At 40.5% G+C, this 19,536-nt stretch overlaps 1 protein-coding gene across 4 annotated transcripts in view; it reads right to left on the bottom strand.

Moving 5' to 3' along the window:
• MFSD6 (major facilitator superfamily domain containing 6) overlaps positions 1–18,517 on the bottom strand; it is a 92,746-nt gene extending 74,229 nt beyond the window's left edge. Inside the window, exons 1-2 of one of the 4 annotated variants that reach the window (XM_054680027.2) lie at positions 18,152–18,516; positions 11,251–11,372 (exon numbers count right to left, since the gene is read on the bottom strand). The gene's annotated coding sequence lies outside the window, so the exon portion shown is untranslated. Of the gene's footprint in view, positions 1–11,250; positions 11,373–18,151 lie in introns of all 4 variants that reach the window. The other 3 variants (XM_016950206.4, XM_016950205.3, XM_016950207.4) reach the window with 3 other exon arrangements.
• Between the last annotated feature and the right edge of the window lie 1,019 nt (positions 18,518–19,536).

Below are 19,536 nucleotides of genomic sequence, written 5' to 3'. Positions count from 1 at the left end.
ATAATAGACACTGGGGACTCCAAAAGTGGGGAGAATGGGAGGGGGATGAGGGCTGAAAAGTTGCCTGTTGTGTACAATGTTCAATATTTGGGTGATGGGTACAGCAGAAGCCCAATCCCCACAACTACACAATATACCCATGTAACAAACATGCATTGTATCCCCTGAATTTAAAATATTTTTTAAAAGCCATCCTAAAAATGCTTAGATAGGCAATTATAAACATGCTTGAAACAAAACAAAAAAACAGAAAGTCTCAGCAAATAAATGGAAGAAAAAATGGAAAACTTAGAACTGGAAAATACAACCACAAAAATAAATCTTAATGGATACACTTAATAAAGCAGAATAAAGGGGACAGAGGGATTAATGAGTGAATTGGGATACAGAACAATAGGAATTACACAATCTGAACAGAGAGAAAATAAAGTGAAAGAGCCTTAAGGACCTATGGGACTGTAACTAAAGATCTAATGTTCATGTCATCATAGTCCTGGAAGGTGAGGAGAAAAAAAGGGACTGAAAAAGTTGTCAAAGAAGTAAAGGCTAAAAACTTCTCAAATTGGCAAAAGACATAAACCTACAGATTCCAGAAGCTGAGCAATCCCAACAGGATAAACCTAAAACAAAATGCCCACACCAAAACACATCAGTCAAACTTCTAAAAACTAAAGGCAAGGAAAAAAATTTTGAAAGCAGAGAGAAACAACTTACCAATGGGAGAAAAACAATGGAAATGATAGCAGATTTCTGAGAAACCATGGACACTGGAAGTGGCACAATTTTTTTTTTAAGTGCTAAAAGAAAAGAATTGTCAATGCAGAATGCTATATCCAGAAAAAAGACTGTCCAAAAAAACAGAAAACTACTAATATCCCTGGTAAATCTAGATACAAGAACCCTTAAGAAAATATTAGAAAAGAGAATTTAGCAACATATAAAAAGAATTATACAACATGACAAAGTGTGGTTGATTCCGAAAATACAAGGCTGATGCAATATTTCAAAGTCAGTCAATTCAATCTACCATGTTAATAAGCTAAAGAAGAAAAATTACTTCAGCTTACCAATCAATGCAGAAAAACACTTGATAAAATAAACATTTGAAAAAGTCTCAGAAAATAGGTTCTGAGGTAAAAGTCTCAGAAAACTAAGAACAGAGGAGAATGTTCTCAATTTGATAAAGATCACCTACGGAAACCCATGGGTAACACTGCACTTAATGGTGAAAGACTGAATGCTTTTTCTCTAAGATAGGGAACAAGGCAAGACTGTCTGTTCTCATCATTCTTATGCAACACAATGCTGGAAGTTCTCACCAGTGCAATAGGAAATAAAAGAAAACAAAAGACATACAGATCAAAAACAAAGAAACTGTCCCTATTTGCAGTTAACATGACTAGGTAGAAAATCCCAAGAAACCTATAAATAAACTTCTAGAACTAATAAGTGAGTTCAGCAAGTTCACAGGATACAAGATAAGCATACAATAATTAATTGTATTTCTGTATACTAGCAATGAACACGTGGACACCAAAATTATAATACCATTTACAGCTGCTTAAAAAAGAAACACTTGGGTATAAATTTTAAAAATGTGTACAAGGCCTTATGCTGAAAACCATAAAATGCTGATGAAAGAAATCAAAAAGCTAAATAAATGGATCCATGTTTATGAATTTCAATTCTCCTCAAATTGATATACAGGTTTAACACAACTCCTATCAAAATCTCAGCAACATATTTTTGTAGATATAGACAAGATTTTAAAATTTATACAGAAAAGGAAAGAAACGAATAGCTAAAGCAGTTTTGAAAAAGATCATATAGCTGTGCATTAAGACCGTGTGGTATTAGCAGAAGGACAGACACATAGATCAATGTAACAGAATACAGAACCCAGAACAAATCCACCCAAATATGCCCAACTGTTTTTTAACAAAGATGCAAAAAAAATTCAATGGTGGAAAGGTAACCTTTCAACAAATGGTGCTGAGGTAATTAGACATCCATGGGCAAAAATAATGAAACTCGGCCAGGCGCAGTGGCTCACGCCTGTAATCCCAGCACTTTGGTGGCCGAGGTGGACGGATCACCTGAGGTCAGGAGTTCGAGACCATCCTGACCAACATGGAGAAACCTCATCTCTACTAAAAATACAAAATTAGCTGGGCATGGTGTCATGTGCCTGTAATCCCAGCTACTCGGGAGGCTGAGGCAGGAGAATCACTTGAACCTGGGAGGCGGAGGTTGCAGTGAGCCAAGACAGAGCCATTGCACCCCAGCCTGGGCAATAAGAGTGAAACTCTGTCTGAAAAAAATAAAATAAATAACCTCAAACTAAGTCTTATACCTTATACAAATATTAACTCAAAATGGATCATTAACTATACAATTTGAAACTATAAAACATTTAGAAAAAAAAAAAGAAGAAGAAAATCTTTAGCGTCTAGTGCTAGGCAGAGTTTTTAGACTTGACACCAATAACATGATCCATAAAAGGAAAAACTAATGTTAGACTTCATTAAAATTTAAAACTTTTGCTCTTTAAAAGACCCTGCAAAGAGGATGAAAACACAAGCTACAGACTGTGAGAAAATACTTGGAAACCACAAATCCAGCGAAGGATTAGTTTCTAGAATATGTAAAGAATTCTCCAAACTCAACAAACAATCCAATTAGAAAATGGACAAAAGACGTGAAGGGACATTTCACTGAAGAGGATAGACAGGATATATAAATGCATAGATACAAATGAAAAGATGTTCAACATCATTAATGATTAGGGAAATGTAAATTAAAACCATGATGCTATATCACTACACGTCTATAAGAATGGTTAAAATAAAAATAGGGATAACACTGAATTCTGATAAGGAGGCACAACTACCAAATTACTCATATACTGTGGGTGGGGATGTAAAATGGTACACCACTCTAGAAAGCAGTTTAGCAGTTTCTAATAAAACTAAATACATGATTACCATAAAACCCAGTAATTACACTTCTGGGAATTTATTCCAGATAAATGAAAACTTATTTTCACACAGAAACCCATGCATAAATGTTTATAGCAGCTTTCTTCATAATAGCCAAAAAGTGGAGACAACCCAAAAGCCCTTCAAAGGATGGAAGGACTAATTAAATAAATTGTACTACAGCTTCACTATGGGATATTATGCAGCAATAAAAAGCAAACGATTGATACATGCAATAACCTGGATAAATTTCCAGATAATTATAGAATGAAAAAATCCTATCTCAAAACATTACATACTGTATGATTCTATTCATATAACATTCTTGAAATGACAAAATCATTGAAATAGAGACAGACAGGTGATTGCCAGGAATTCACTAGAGAGTGGGGACAGGAGGGAAGTAGAGGTGGCTATACAAGGGCAACATGAGGGACCTTGGCGGCGACAGAGAGAAATGTTCTGTATCTTGACTGCCTCAATGTCAATGGTGCTATCATGCTATAGTTTTGCAAGATGTTATCACTGGGGAAAAGTCAGAGGGTACAGGATACATGGGACATTGCTCTATTATTTCTAACAACTACATGTGAATCCACAATGATCTCAAAATAAAGTTTAAAAGAAGTTAGGATAGGGGTTACCCTTAAGGGAGATAGTGACTAGAAGGAATTTTGGGGTGCTGATAATGTATTTTCTTATTTAGGGCTTTATTTCATGAAGTGTTGACTTTGTAAAAACTCACTGAACTACAGTATTCTACAACAAAAGAACTTAATATGAAGAAAAAAAAAAAAGATGAAAGTAGGAGAGAAAAAATGAGACAGATATAGCATCTCCCAGGAAGTCAAACATCTAGAAAATAATAACTCCAAGAAGGAAGAACAGAAAAAAATTAAGGGAAGAAAACTTTAAAATTTCAAGAAAATGCCTCAAAACTGAAAGATAAGAGTTGTCTGAGTGAAATGACCCACCTAGTACCTAACACAATGAATAAAAATAGACACAAGCCAAAGCACATCATCAACATTTCAGAACACTGGGACAAACGAATTACCTTACAAACTTTCAGAGTATAAAATATTTCACATAATAAGCATCAGGAATGAGAATGGCTTCAGATATCTCAACAACATCATCACAATCTATATGTAGCCAAATTATTACTTGAGTTTATGGGTGAAATAAAGACATTTTACACATGCAATTTCTCACAAAATTTATCTCTTATGTACCCTTTCTCAGGTTGTGTTCCACCAGAACAAAAGGATAAATCAAGCGAAAGACAGACATGGGATACAGGAAATAAGAGATCTAACATGGGAGAGAAGCAATAGGAATACAGGGATGACAGAACTGGAGATCCCAGGATGACAACTTTGCACCAGACACAAGGGCAACCAGTCTAGTGGGAATAGGACTGAAGGTTTCAGGAGAGACCGTCAGAAAAATGACACTGGTAGAATACCAATACACCTGAATGTCCTAAGAGGAAATTTAGATGGCTGGTGAAACATTCAAGGATGAATAACTGATAAATACAGAGAAAGTTAAATAAACAGAACACTACAAGAAAACAAAGAGTTGCACAGAAAAAGAAAAAATGCAGTTTACTACATGTCTCTGTTATGATTACACAGTCATACAAATACAAACATGAATACTGAACTAACCAAAATTGCCTTATAGCTACATTGGGAAGTCAGAGAAATGAGAAAGTTAGGCTTTCTCATTAGACAGTCAGGAGCAGAAGAGAGAGTTAACTCGGTTTCTTCCATAGTGGGAAGACACTAGATATTATCTAGTGTCTTTAAATAAAATTAAAGTCAAGAAATACAGATACAAGAATTTTATTTAAAGACATACAGGTGATAATCCTACTATTTTGGGAGGCCAAGGCAAGAGGATCAATTAAAGTCAGGAGTTCTGGGCAACATAGCGAGATGCCATCTTTAAAAAAAAATTTTTTTTTAAGTTAGCCAGGTATGGTGGTACATGCTTACAGTCCCAGCTACTTGGGAGGCTGAGGTGCCCAGGACGGTGAGCTATGATCATACCACTGCACTCAGCCTGGGTGACAGGGTGAGAACTGTCTCAAATAAATAAATAGGTGAATATCAAAATAATTGCAGAAAAAGTAGTTGCCTCTGGGAAGAGAAATAAAAAGAGCACAGAAGTCTGTTATTTTGTTTTGGTTTGTAACAAACCTTGTAAACATGTTCATTTTTTTAACTTCATACATCCATAACTCTCACTTTAAAAATAAAAACTGAGAAAGAAATATGGAGTCATGTGGATTTTGTCTTTACAAACGACATTAAAGCCAACTACTAACACCCTTCTATCACTGACTAAACATTTTTCAGAGTTGTACAGAATGTCCTTCCACATCAATTCTAATCAGGGGCCTTAGAGTGAACTTTAATTAATTATTCTACATAAATCATCTGCTGAATCTTCCCCAGGTAGATCAGAGAAGGACACAAAGTCCTCTTTAATGGGCATAATTTCCTGAATTGTCCAAGTGATTATGAAGAACTGATGCCCATATGCTAATTCAAAAATGGAAATATCTTACATTAAGATATTGATGTAAACCTTGATGAGTGACTTTCTCCCAAAATATTATTTCCTCTCCACCATATGCAAATGACTTTTGAGTATCATAAGGTTACACAAGGTTTCTCTGGTTACATAAGTCCAGATGTTAAGTAGTTCTCACAGTATCAACAAATACAAAGTCGTTATGGAAATGTTTCTGTAATATGACATTCAGTATCCCATATATAAATGTCATAGACAGTAACTTTTATATGAATTTCAAATCTTAAAAGACAAACAAAACTGTTAAACTCAGGTCATTATTTTTTTTTACTCAATATTTTCAGGTCATATTCAGATTTTGGTAAAAAGGAACCAAAACATGGAGAAGTCACATTATAAACACAGTTATGAAATAAAGCATAATAAATAAAGTGTAATCACAGGATCAGGGACAAAAAGAAACCAAAAACAAGTATATCCCAATGTAGGGCATCTTTGGCTGAAGTGGATTATATTTAATTTGTCATAAGGAATGACAAAACAAGTACAAAGAGTAGTAAAAATATTTATATGCTGGATGAGACAATCTGTTTATAAAGTGAAAGGAGATTTTGTTTATTGAGAGATTGATATGGGCTAAATGTCTACAGCCCCTCCAAAATTAGTAAGTTGAAGCCCTAAACCCCAATATGATGGTATTTGGAGGTAGCCCCGTTTGGAGGTAATTAGGTTGAGAAGAGGTCATGAGATAGGACCTTTTTGATGGGATTAATGCCCTTATAAGAGGAGGCAACTCTCTCTCTACCCACATAGCAAGAAGGTGGCTATCTAGTAGCCAGGAAGAGGGCCCTCAACAGGAACAGAGTCTACTTGCACCTTGATGTTGGACTTCTCAGTCTCCAGAACTGTGAGAAATAAACTGTGGTTCAAGCAACCCTGTCTATATATGGTATTTTGTTATAGCAACCTGAGCAAACTAAGACAGTGGGCAATGAACATGAATCAATTCAGTTAATATTTTGTTTTTAATGTCTGAGTCTTAATGCTTTTTTAAAAAAAGAAACTTGAAAATATAGAGTTAAGAAGACATTTCAAATTATATACAGAATTAACTTTATGATCTTTTCTGGGAAATATTCTCTAGTGCAGGTTTGCAGTTCATCCTAATCAGATAAGGAAGGCTTTGTTTACTTTTTAGGAAAGCAGAAGTCTTCTCACCTGGCACAGTCTAATGATAGTAATCAATACAACTATTGTGAAAATATAACACAGACTTCTAAAACCTGGAAAGCTATGCTACCAGTACCTACACTGAGTCATTCAAATAGCAGGTATTTCTGAATTATTGATGAGAGGCAATGAAATCATTCTTATTAAAACTGATAGCTTTCTTCATTATGTATTTGAATTAAAACTGCTCAAACATATATTGAGTTATCTGCAAATATATGAGAGTATGAAAATGGATTCAACTTTTGAAGAAAGAAACCCTGAGATCGAATACATTATTTGGAATAATTGCCAAAGGTTAGATTTACAAACATGATAAGAATGTGTGCTATAACATAGCAGTGACATAATTATCAGTGATGGAGAGGAAATAGTCCCTGGATACCACAGAAGGGACACTCTTCCTTGTGCCATGGCCATCATAACTCAGTGTTGCCTAGTGATGAGGGCTGAAGCTGCGAAGCAGGGAAATCAACTTTTCAAACCCTTGCAGCCAGCTCTGTCTTGTCAACTGTTATTGGCCAACATTCTCAATGGCTTTGGGAAATGTGAGTCCCAGAGCTGGACTCTAACATACTGCTGCAATTATGACCAGTATAGACACAGGGAAACTACTGTAAAAGAGCGTTAGAATCTAGGTATTCACACACCGCACTCAAACATTCAGTTCAACCCCCAGCTTCTTCCAGGATAGAGTTTTTCCAGAGACACAGTGTGCGAGGTCAATTCCCATAGATTTTTTTTTTTTCCATCAGGATTGCTTTAGCATCTGCTAGACATTTAGCCAATGTCATGAAAAAAATATATAAGGTTAGTTTTATAACAGTCACACAGGCTACAAGGGCACTGATCTGTGCAAAGATGAATGACTATTTTGGAATCTTCCTCTTCCTTTCAGGGTATTGTGACATGGTTCCTTTATGGCAAAGCCAAATGATGAAAGAAACAAAACTGGTCTGAGTCCTGTCAGCCCAGTTTCCAGCCTGAGCCCTCCAGGCACTCAGCACTGCCCACGGGCTCCCCAGAGCTGCTACTAGCTCCCCAGAGCTGCTACTAGCAGCATTCCACTGGGATTGAAACTCCTCCCAGAAACTAGAACCTGGCACCCTTGTCATTCTTTTGTTTTGTTTTGTTTTTTTAGACAGGGGCTCCTTCTGCCACCCAGTCTGGAGCGCAGTGGCACAATCACAGCTCACTGCAGCCTTGACCTCCTGGGCTCAAGTGATCCTCCCACCTCAACCTCCCAAGTAGCTGGGACTACAGGCACACACCACCACTTTCGGCTATTCTTTTCAGTTGTTTGCAGAGACAGGGTCTCACTATGTTGCCCAGGCTGGTCTTGAACTCCTGGGCTCAAGTGATCCATTTGCCTCAGCCTCCTAAAGTACTGGAATTACAGGTGTGGGCCACTGTGCCCAACCACCTTGTCATTCTTGGTGAGCCTTTCCAAGGCTCCTAGTAAAACCTGACTGCTAGATCATAAGCAAGCTGATTCACAACCTTGGTTGCCCCATCTTGACAACATATTTGCACTTCAACAGGGAATCAGTGGATTATACTATCATATTATTACCAACTACAATACAATAACACTTAAGTAACACTTGCTATGAACCTAGCATGTATTAACTCATTTAATACTCACAACAGTTCTCTGGGGTGGAAATGATTCCTTTCCCAGTTTTACCAATGAGGAAACTGTGGCACAGAGAAGGCAAATAACCAGCCCAAAGTCACATAGGGAATGAGTAGCAGTGCTGCTCTTAGCAGGTACTGACTCTCAATGCACTGTGCAGCTATGAGACAGGGATCCCAAAAGTTAGGTCTTAGGCCTCAAAGACTTGCTTTATCATTGACAAGCAATGATAAAGCACATCTCTCTCTCTCTCTCTCTCTCTCTCTCTCTCTCTCACACACACACACACACACACACACACACACACACACACACCACTAAAGGGTTAAATGAAAAGTCAGAATAATAATGGAAGAAAAGCCACATAGCCCTATATAATTTATTAACTAAAAGATATTAGGGACAATAGGCATGCTTCTGGAGTTCCAAGTAGGGTGTCCATACTTCAGACAGGGGTTGTCAAGAAAACGAGGGGCTTAAATTGAACTCTGAAAGATGGGCAGGATTCACAGGCAAAGATGAGTGGGAAAACTATTCCAGGGTAGAGGAAAGAAAAGGCAGCAGAGGATCCGTAAAAGATTTATCCCAAGACTAAAGGGCACATGAGGCCACCCAGACAGCAACAGACGGCACAGGGCCTTGAATACCAGGCTGAGGGACGACAGAACACAAAATACAATGGAATTATACTGAAAAAAAGACATTCATTTGAACAACCAAAAAAACCCTACAGCTATAGATCGAGCACCCACTAGTAGGTAGGACACATGCTGGAGGCCACACAGTCCCTGTCATGACACCCAGAGGCGAGAAGAAGACGGGGGCACACGCAATCACAACACCTTATGCTAAATGTTCAAACAGGAGCAAGCACAGGTGATGTACACAGAGGGTCTGTGGCGTGGGGCCTCGAGCCAATCTTAAAGGATGAATAGATTGGCAGAGTTTTGCTACTGTGACCTTGCTAAGGATTTCCCAACATTTGAACTTTTATTTTGGTGTGCTGATCTTATCGCTAATGATCCAGTACTGAAGTCCTGTGATGGTATCATTTCAGAACAAACAGTACTTTATGAATTCACTATATCTAATGGGACCTTTCATAACATCTGGAAATAGAATACACTTGAAACATTTTCCTCACTCCTTCCTCTACTTCTAGAGATTGTTCTCACATCTACTGTAGGATTTATAGGTAACTTTATTGCTATCTTTTTACAGATATCTCGTTTGCCCAACAAGACTGTATACCCCTCGAGGGAGGAATCTAGAACATAACATATTGCCCTTTACCCCTGTAAGCTCTCAATACTGTTTGACAAGCACCTGATGACAATAAACATATAAATTTTTATTAAAGTTTAATGTGATCAAAAATTAATTTTAGGAAGTAGAGTCAAAAGAAGTCCCAGTTGCATCCCCCTGGCTTTGATAAATCAGTGCCTCTTTAAGCCTCCTTTTCCATACAAACTTAAGTCAATTAACTCCCAGAAGGATTCTAGAGCTTAAATGAAATAAAGTATGAGAAAGCATTCTGTTAATCTAAAAGCAACATATGAACATTTGGTGTTGGTGGTAGTTGTAGTTTTATTCCAGATATTTCATTAAAACTCTGGGTCTTATTTTGCAATTATGCCAAAAGCACTTTTCCCAGAATTATTTGGCACCACCCTTGAACTAGGCTAGCATTTCATCCATCTGTGCTCATGAATTTATGTTCATGTCTGTTTTCATGTCTACAGCCTGATGGGGGCCTGTGAGGCACTGGTTCACTGGAGAACACACTATCGTAATATGGACTGGAATGATAATTCATTATCTCCAGGAAAGAAATAACTATTCACTTAAAATAAAATATTCTGTAGAAACATTTTACTTATATTTGTAACATCATAAATCTGAAAGAAAGGACCTGAAATCCTCTCTAACATTTCCTTTCAACCTGCTAACAGGGTGAAAAAGGAACAAATTATTTTGATCTCTTAAGGGTTGGAGGAAATAGCTTATAACCATAAAGATGACTTTAGTAATAAAGACCAACTAGATTTTCACTTTCACTTTGTGGAAGAAAATAATCAAATGTCAATTAAAAATTTATAATTTAGGTTCCTCAGACCTTATCAGCCATCATGAAGCAGATTCCTATTTATTAGTTTTAGACTCCTGATTAAATATTGTGCCAATATAGCATAATTTATAATATAAATTTGAAGCAGGCCCCAGAACTTCATTTCCTTCTACCTTTCAAATAAGCTTCCTGTCTTAGAACAAGCCCAGCGGGAGGAACAAGTAACAGTTCACATTACAGAGCTATTCTAACACTATTAGACACTGAGGAAGTTAAGAGGGTTAAATAAAGCACAATCTATACACGAGACAAGGCAGTTTAGACAGAAATGTATGGGTGCTTCTTTCTCAGACCTTTTATGAGTTTACAGTTGAGACCAGAATATAGATCTCAAGGTTTATAATACATTTTCCTATAGCCCTGGACTATCATCAGTTATTTTTACTTACATCCCCTAAATGTGCTATAGTCTAAAAGAATAATTTATATCCTTAGTACATTCCCATATATGTCATCTAAAATTGTTTTATTTTGCTGTTACGGTTCTGATAACTTGAGAATTACCATAAGCTATCAATTCTAATGATATAATTAGTTTCAGAAAAAGGTTTATTACTTAGCCCATAAAAGAAAAAAGTGGCTGAGCACAGTGGCTCACACCTGTAATCCCAGCACTTTGGGAGACAGAGGCGGGAGGATCGCTTGAAGCCAGGAGTTTAAGACCAGCATGGGCAACAAAGCAAGATCCCATGTCTACAATTTTTTTTTAATGAGTCAGGCATGGTGGTTCATACCTGTAGTTCTAGCTATTCAGGAGGCCAAGGCAGGAGAATCACTTGAGCCCAGGGGTTCAAGGCTGCAGTGAGCTAGGATCACGCCACTGCACTCCGGCCTGGGTAACTGAGAGAGATCCTGTCTGTAAATAAATAAAAATAAAAAAGATAGATACTTTAACATACATACCATACCAATAATTTTTAAAATGGAAATATTCAATGCTGGTGAGTATGAGAATTGACAGGCATTGTCATTCACTGAGAGTAAAAACATAAACTTTCTGAAAAGCAAAGACTTAAATGTAAAGATTTTTATTGCAACACTTTTCACAACAATCACAACTGAAACAAAGTAAGTGATCAATAATAAGGACAGTTAAATAAGTTATGGTGAAAATAGGTAAATAAGCTATAGAGAAAAATAAAATCTTATATCCATATCATGGGAAAATAGAACTTAACTACATGGGAAAATGCATCACGTTAAATGAAAGAGTAGGACACAAACCTCTAGATATAGTACAGTTTATATTTGTAAATCTATGTAGCTCAAATAAAATGTATTTTAGAAAAAGACTCGATAAAAATGACACCAAAATGTTATCAGGGATTATCTCTGAGTAGTAAAATTAGGACTTATTTAATTTTTTTCTTATACTTGGCTGGATTTTTAAAAAATTATTATTTATCACTTTAAAAATACATATTTAAAAAGGAATTATTTTAAATATAAAACATTTGAGTGACAATTGGGATGTCCTTGTTCCCGGAGTTCCTGAAAAATTATAGAGTTACTAAATTGAGGTCTGATCATTCATCTAATGCCTTGTGCTTCCCAGTATACGGAATTGAAAGGGACTGTCACAAGGACTTTGAGACATTCTTAAAAGACATGCACACCTTTTACAGGGAGCCTCATTACACAGAAAATAAAATTGAAATGTGTCATGTTTACTCATTCAAAAGAATGATAATAAAGTCTTTTATTTAAACTCCCTTATAAATGTGAATTGGGGCATATTTGTTCATTAGTTAAACACAATTGCACAGACATGATTTTGAAATAGAATTAAGAAAGGCACTCCATAATAGCTAAAGAAGCTTGCCTTTGCTGGATTGGAGCATGTTAATCAAGAACACAGCGCTTCTTTATTTTATGTTCCAGGACACATGTGCACGACATGCGGGTTTGTTACATAGGCAAACATGTGCCATGGTGGTTTGCAGCACCTACCAACCCATCATCTAGGTATTAAGCCCCACATGCATTAGTTATTTATCCTGATGCTCTCCCTCCCCCTGCCACCCAACCCCCCAGACAGGCCCCAGGAACACAGTACTTCTTAAAAGTCATAGGCAGCATGCATGTCACTTTGTATGATTCTGCTTTATGTGTTTGGTGTGGTGCCTTCCTCCTTTGCTCTACCTTGAGCCAAGTACCTTGAGGCCAAGTATGTTCTACCTTAACTTTGTCCCTAAAAGTGCCCTGAACAGTTAAGAATTCCCAGTATGACTCACAGGGACCCACTCCTGCCACTGCTCCAGTGCTCAATTTCTCCTGGAATCCTGGGCCCTGACTGCCATGTCTCCTCTTCACCCCACAGTATAGGAGGGCTCATGGTACATTGGTTTATTGGAGCTCAGAGAGAGCAGGCCCCGTGCAGAGTGGAGCGCACCTGCCTGTGGAACAAGGTCTCTCTACATAACCAACACAGACTGCTAACTACCAGTCCAGGCTCGTCACTCACTTTCCTTTGGCATGGTTAACCCACACATCGGGCTTGTTCAGGCAGCACCAGTTCCTCCTTTTTATCCTCCTCAAAGCCACACACCAGAGCTCACTCTGCCCACTGCTGATTCATAGTGTCCCTGTCTTTCCCCCATCCCACTCTTGGCCTCAGATCAAAATGCTTCCAAACATTTCCTCAGAGTCATTCAGAGCTGGCCTTTCCTGTTTTGTACTTGCCAAATGTTTCCTGAATTGGTCTCCCATTCTAAAACATGCCCCACAACAAATGTCAAAGAAAGACATCTCTGCCCCGCTTAATTCAATTTTTTTCCACATCTCTTGAACATGGTTTTTTAAGGGTCTGAATTTCTTCCCATCTTTGCCCTATTCTCCCCCATTCTACCCCGCCCCTCCCATCCTAAAATGCAGCAGGACCACCAGGTCACAAGGTAATACAGAACTCTCACTCACATCTCTTCAACATAATCATCAACACGTGGCTCAGCTAGATTTACATCATAATGGATCAAGGCAGGGAGAGGCTACTTTGAATACATACAACATTGGGATGTAGTTTTTGTTGGTGCTGAGGTAGAGGTGGGGGTTTGGGAGGGTGTGCTCTTTTTAAAGCCATAACATAGCAACCAGTAACTATAGCAGACACATATTAACATATAGGCTCAAGGTTTAGGTGTTCCACGTTTGTAATTATTTATTATTTGGTTGGCTTTTCTGTTTTGGCCCCTGCACCAAACATCACTTGTCTGAACAAATGACTGGTAGATTCCAAAAGTTGCCCAGCCAACTTGAGACAATGCCATTTTGCAAAAACAGTAAATAAATATCATCCAAATGTGGGCAATCAAAAACAGCTACAAAGCAAATGTTACTGAATCCAGCAGTGGGGCTAAGTACTGGATAATGTATCATTCAGAATTTAGGAAAACAAATCAGGCTGACACAAGCCCCTCTCACCCCCAAAATGCCAGTAGAGTAAATGGGAACAGACAGCTAATGTTGGATAATTAAACATGGAGGAATTATAAACTCAAAGGAAATGTTCTTGGTGGAGGCATTAAGGTGTTTTCATTGCCCCACACAGAATTGACATCAGATGTGTTTGTTTGCTTTTCCCAGGAATCAAAAATGCTATGCCCAAGGAAATGCCATGTTAGTTGAGTTTGAGGAAGAAATTTTACCCAAACTGGCCTTGTAGTAGGGTAGGACTTTGCACTTGATTTCTGCCTTTAAAGATAACCTATTGAACAAAGTTTCCTAAATTAAAAGATGGAGATTTCCTTCTGCCTAAAACATAATTAGAACCCAAAATGAAATGTTGGATAATACCTAAAATTGTGAGAATATCTCTTCTGTAAAATACTTTTACAATTCCCTCTTTCTCAAGATTACCTACTACCACAATGATAATTAACCAAGTTTAAGCATGTGTTTTCTTGATTCTGAAAAGTCTGAATGTATTATGGCTCTGGATTTCTAAGTCTGGAAATGTATTAATTTTTAAGGATTCTAAGCAGTGGTTTTAGTTAATTTTACATAGAATTGGATAGAACTATGGGACTGTATTTAACAAGTACATATGCATCAGATTAGTTTAACTTTATGATAACTTGCTTCTCCTAAATTGTTACTAAAAATAATTATACCTAAAGTCATCCAGAATGCCATAATTTCATGAGATGACACAGCAGGTAAATTGGTTTCTCCAACTCCTACCTTCTACCAGATTGTTCTGTACAGAACAATCATGCTTCCAAAGACAGCCACCACTAGCAAGACCAGGAAGAAATTCTTATCACCCCTAATCAAGCAGATAAATTGTGTATGCTCCAAAGCATTCTTATTGAGGAGGAAAACTGAGGAGTTGTAGAATATGCTACAGTTACTATTAGAAAAAGTAAAAGCCAGTCACCTGAGACTCTTTACTCTTTGCCCCCCAATTCTCAGTATGCCACCTTTCACTTTGATCTCCTGAGTCTCATTTCACTTCCCTAACATTAGAGTTTAGGCACATTCAATTTTATCTTACTTTGGATTGTTATAAAATCAATTAATTCTAGTCTTCTTTTGTTTTCCTTTTTAGTTTATATAATAAGAGAACACATGCTTGTTCCAAAAACAAAATTTTAAGCCCAAACATAACTTTATAAGGTAAAAAGCAAAAACATCCTCTTTTCTCCATCTTGTCTCACTTCCTGAAGACAGCCACTGTCGGCTGGGCGCAGTGGCTCATGCCTGTAATCCCAGCACTTTGGGAGGCCTAGGCAGGGGAATCACGAGGTCAGGAGATGGAGACCATCCTGGCCAACATGATGAAACCCCGTCTCTACTAAAAAAATAAAAATTAGCTGAGCCTGGTGGCATGTGCCTGTAATCCCAGCTACTCGGGAGGCTGAGGCAGGAGAATAGTTTGAACCCAGGAGGCAGAGGTTGCAGTGGGCCGAGATCGAGCCACTGCACTCCAGCCTGGTGACAGAGCGAGACTCTGTCTGGAAAAAAAAAAAAAAAAACTACTGTCAACAGTTTGGGGACAAAAAGGCGTATGTGTGCCTGTATGCAGGTTTAAACAAATGTATATAAATTTCTTCTGAAGCTAGTTTTTTTTTTTTTCTTTTTTTTGAGATAGAGTCTCGCTCTGTTGCCCAGGCTGGAGTGCAGTGGCGCGATCTCGGCTCACTGCAACCTCCACCTCCCGGGTTCAAGCAATTCTCTGCCTCAGCCCCCTGAGTAGCTGGGATTCCAGGCGCCCGCCACCACGCTCAGCTAATTTTTGTATTTTTATTACAGGTGGGATTTCACCATCTTGGCCAGGCTGGTCTTGAACTCCTGACTTCGTGATCCACCTGCCTCCGCCTCCCAAAGTGCTGGGATTACAGGCATGAGCCACCTTGCCCAGCCATTTTTTTCATTTAATATACAGCATCTTGATTTTTCAGCCAATGTGCAAAATAGCTAGCAGACACACATTTTTTGCATTTCTTCCTTTCCCTACAATGAGATTGCCAAATTAAGATTTGCTGTCAAAGGAAGTAAAACAAAGAAACCTGTCAGCCTCATACTGCCTTCAATCTACAACTGGTGAGGACAAAAGGGTAAACATACACACATTAATATACATACATAATAAACATATAAATTATCCTACATGGCTAAATGTTAACATAAGTAATACATGTACATTGAAATCAAGTTAATTTTCAAAGGCACGAAGCTAAGGAAGACATCTGCGTAGGTGGGGAGACTTAATGGGTTCTGATTAGGGAGGGACACCATGTGGAAATTTCCTGGGCTTTGGAGCCAGAAACATGAGGTCAAATTTAACTCTACCTCTTACTGATTATGTGGTTTGTGTAAGTTGCTTAACCCTTCTGAGCTTCCTTTTTGTCATGCACAGAACTAGGGGAAAGATTTATCTTACAGAGATTGAGATACTAAATGTTTAAAATGGTGTCTTGAACATAATAAGTACCCAAAAAAATGCCTTAATACTGTTAATAGTCCAGACACTATATATGACGGAATTGGTGATCCAATACTCACACCACCAAATACCTGTGAACTCTGCTTTTTGTCTTTGTGTTTTATTTGCCTTCACGCTTTTATATTTATTTGTATAGAGATGGAAAGTGCCTTAGAAATAAACTGCTGTAAACATGAAGGACACAAAACTACTTAGTAGCTTTAATGCATTATTGAAGTGATGCTCTCTCCTCCTATTTCCCCAGAGCATCCTGCACTGGGCTCATTAACAATGTCCCATCCTTCCCCTAAGCAATCCTAAATTTTACTTACACCTCGTGATAAATACAAGCCATCTGACTATCACTAAACAACTGACCATATCCTGCACCTCTGCTAGCAGCTTGACGTGTCAAAAGCCAAGCTTCCCAAAGAGGAGGATCCTATCCTCTTTTACTTAACAAGGCTAAAACAGATGCATACACTTTTAGCTGGCTAGTGCCCACATCTTGGGGAAAGGACCTACCAAGTACACATCTCCTTTTATTACATATTTTAGTCAACTGTATGTCCACCCACCCTTCACATTCATCTATACTTAAGAGGTTAGATTTCTAGAAAATCATGGACTTCTAGAAGGATTAGGGGAAATTTTGGCCACTATAATATCCAACCATCCTCTTTTCCATGTGAGAAAACTGGGGCTCAGGAAGATGTGACATGCCCAAGCACACACATCTATTTAAATACAAGTTGGGATTAGAACCCCAACTCTTTAAGTCTTTTGCACACTAGTAAGCAAGGTATTATATGTTCCAGTAGTTCTGTGAGGTGCTTATTCAATCTTTTTGGGATGAAAAGAAACGTCCGTGGTTGCGAATGCATTAGGGTAATTAACCCACCTGTCTGTCCATGTGGGGATGGGATTAACGAGGGGGAAAGTTGCGTTTGTATTTTTCCACCATCTTACCTAAATTTGCAGGAAAATTGCTCTATGGGCAATAAATATGACCCAGAAAGACTAGCAACCCCCAGTAGTATCTCAAAAGGGCTCCAGAGACATGTTAGACCAAGTGGAAGTAAAGCACGAGGTGGGGGATGTCTGCTAGGATGGTGGCTGGCAGAGCAGAGGTATTTTTTTTCCGTATTTATTAACCTGGGAGGGCAGACGTTGTCAATTTCCTCCTCCTGCCACACAAGTGGCCGCGTCCTTGTCACTGGGGCTGTGTGGAGGTTCTCACCTCCTCCTTTTTCCCAGGGATGTTTACGGCGAGGGCGCGGGTCGGCCTGGGCGGAGGAGGACCGGGGCATCGGCGCCCACCCCCCCGTCCCCACCCGCGGCAGCAGCTGTGGGCGCCCGGCGAGGGCTCCCTGGGCAGCGCCTTTGTTTTCCCGACTCCAATTACGTTTGCGGAAGTGCTGCCAGCACGGGGCGCGCTGGGGGCGCAGGCGGCAGCCTCCCCCAGCACCCCACAAAGATGACACCCGACACGGAAGCCGGGGGAGGGAGGGAGGGAGGGAGCGGCGGGCGAGCGAGGCCCGAGCGGAGACAGCGGCGCACGCTGAGCTCCGAGCCCCGGCCCCGAAGCCCCTTTCCCGGCAGCAGGTGTGCGCGGCTGAGGTGCCTACCCGCCCTCCGGCTGGGCCCGTGCGGGGCGGGGGAGGCCAGGGCGGGTCTGCGAGCCCCTTCTCCGCAAGCCGGGCCCGACTCACCTGCTGCGGCGGCGGCAGCGCTCAGCTGCGCGGGGCGCGGGGAGCCCTGTCCCCGGAGCACGGGGCGGCGGCTCGGGGCCCCGGGGCGGCGGCTGTCGGGGCAGCGCGCACCATCCCGGGCTGCTCGCGCGCTCCTCCGGGGCTGCGACGGGCTGGGCGGGGCGCGGCGAGGCGAGGCGAGGGATGCGGACCGGGTGGGGCCACGGAGGACGGAGGCGGAGGGCCCAGCGCTCCCGCGGGCGCGACCTTCTCTCCCGCTGCGGCTCCTCCTCCTCCCCGGCCCGGGCCTCACAGTCGCCGCCGCCGCTCACTACCGGCTGGACCCGTTTCAGGGCCGGGCGCTGAGGACCGGCCGCCAGGTGCAGCGCTCCGCCTCCTGCGGCGGTGGCGGATGCGTCGACTGCCCGCTCCCGGCCTCCAGCCCGCCCCGGCGGCCCGGAGGGACCCCTGAACCCAGCCGGGCCCGGGGAGCACGCTGAGGAGGCGAAAGCACTGGGCGAGGCTCCATCCCTACGGCACCCTCCACCCCCCCGCACCCCCAAGCGACTCCCGCTGAGCCCCCAGGCAATGAGTGCGGGCCAGGAAAGGTGGGGGAAAATGTACTAACATCCCTTATTCCTTGAGCGCCTTTTAAGTGGCACACACAATGCTAATGCTGTCAGTGCGTTATCTCCGCGTCTGTCCCAGGTTGACCCGGGAGGGAGGAGACGGCGGGGTGCGGGAGACAAACGATCTGTGAGTTTCGGGGCTCACCAAGAAGGGGGAACACTGAGACGAAGGCACCCTTTTTCAGGAAGCTGCTACTGGCATCTTGCTGAAAAGCCAACCGTGTGTGTCGCACTAAGAATATAATTAAAGTTGTATTTCTAGTTAAACACGCAGAGAGTTGGGGGAGAGTGGAGTATTCACTTGGCAAGTATGTCTGTGTGCCTGTGATGGGCTTTGGGGGATGCCACATCCTGTTCTTAAGGAGTTTATTGTCTTGTTCTGGCAACAACCACAAGAGTGACAATGGTAGCTAACGGCAACAACGACAAGAGTGACAATGGTAGCTAACGCTTATAAACATCTATTATGTATGGGGCACTGTGTAGGTACTCTTTGAGCCTTATAACCCTATAGGTGTAGGAAACGTTATTCCCATTTTACAACTGAGGAAAGCCGAGGCTGAAAGTTAATGTGACCCATCCAAAGTTACTAAACAGCGAAAGGGAAAGCATGCTTCTTTTGTCTCCAGGCTTTAAGCTCTTAACCATGAAATCATACTGGTAAGAATTTGATAGGCCCTGAAGTTTCTGAATTTTGAGTCCCTCTTTAGGAAGAATAAAACAATTACAAATACGAAGTTTCTAGGGCCCCTTCCTGAGCTTATGAAGGGTCTCTGA

The sequence above is a fragment of the Pan troglodytes genome, chromosome 13, assembly GCF_028858775.2.
Source record: "Pan troglodytes isolate AG18354 chromosome 13, NHGRI_mPanTro3-v2.0_pri, whole genome shotgun sequence".
Lineage (NCBI taxonomy): Eukaryota > Metazoa > Chordata > Mammalia > Primates > Hominidae > Pan > Pan troglodytes.
This window is presented reverse-complemented; position numbering and strand designations above follow the sequence as displayed.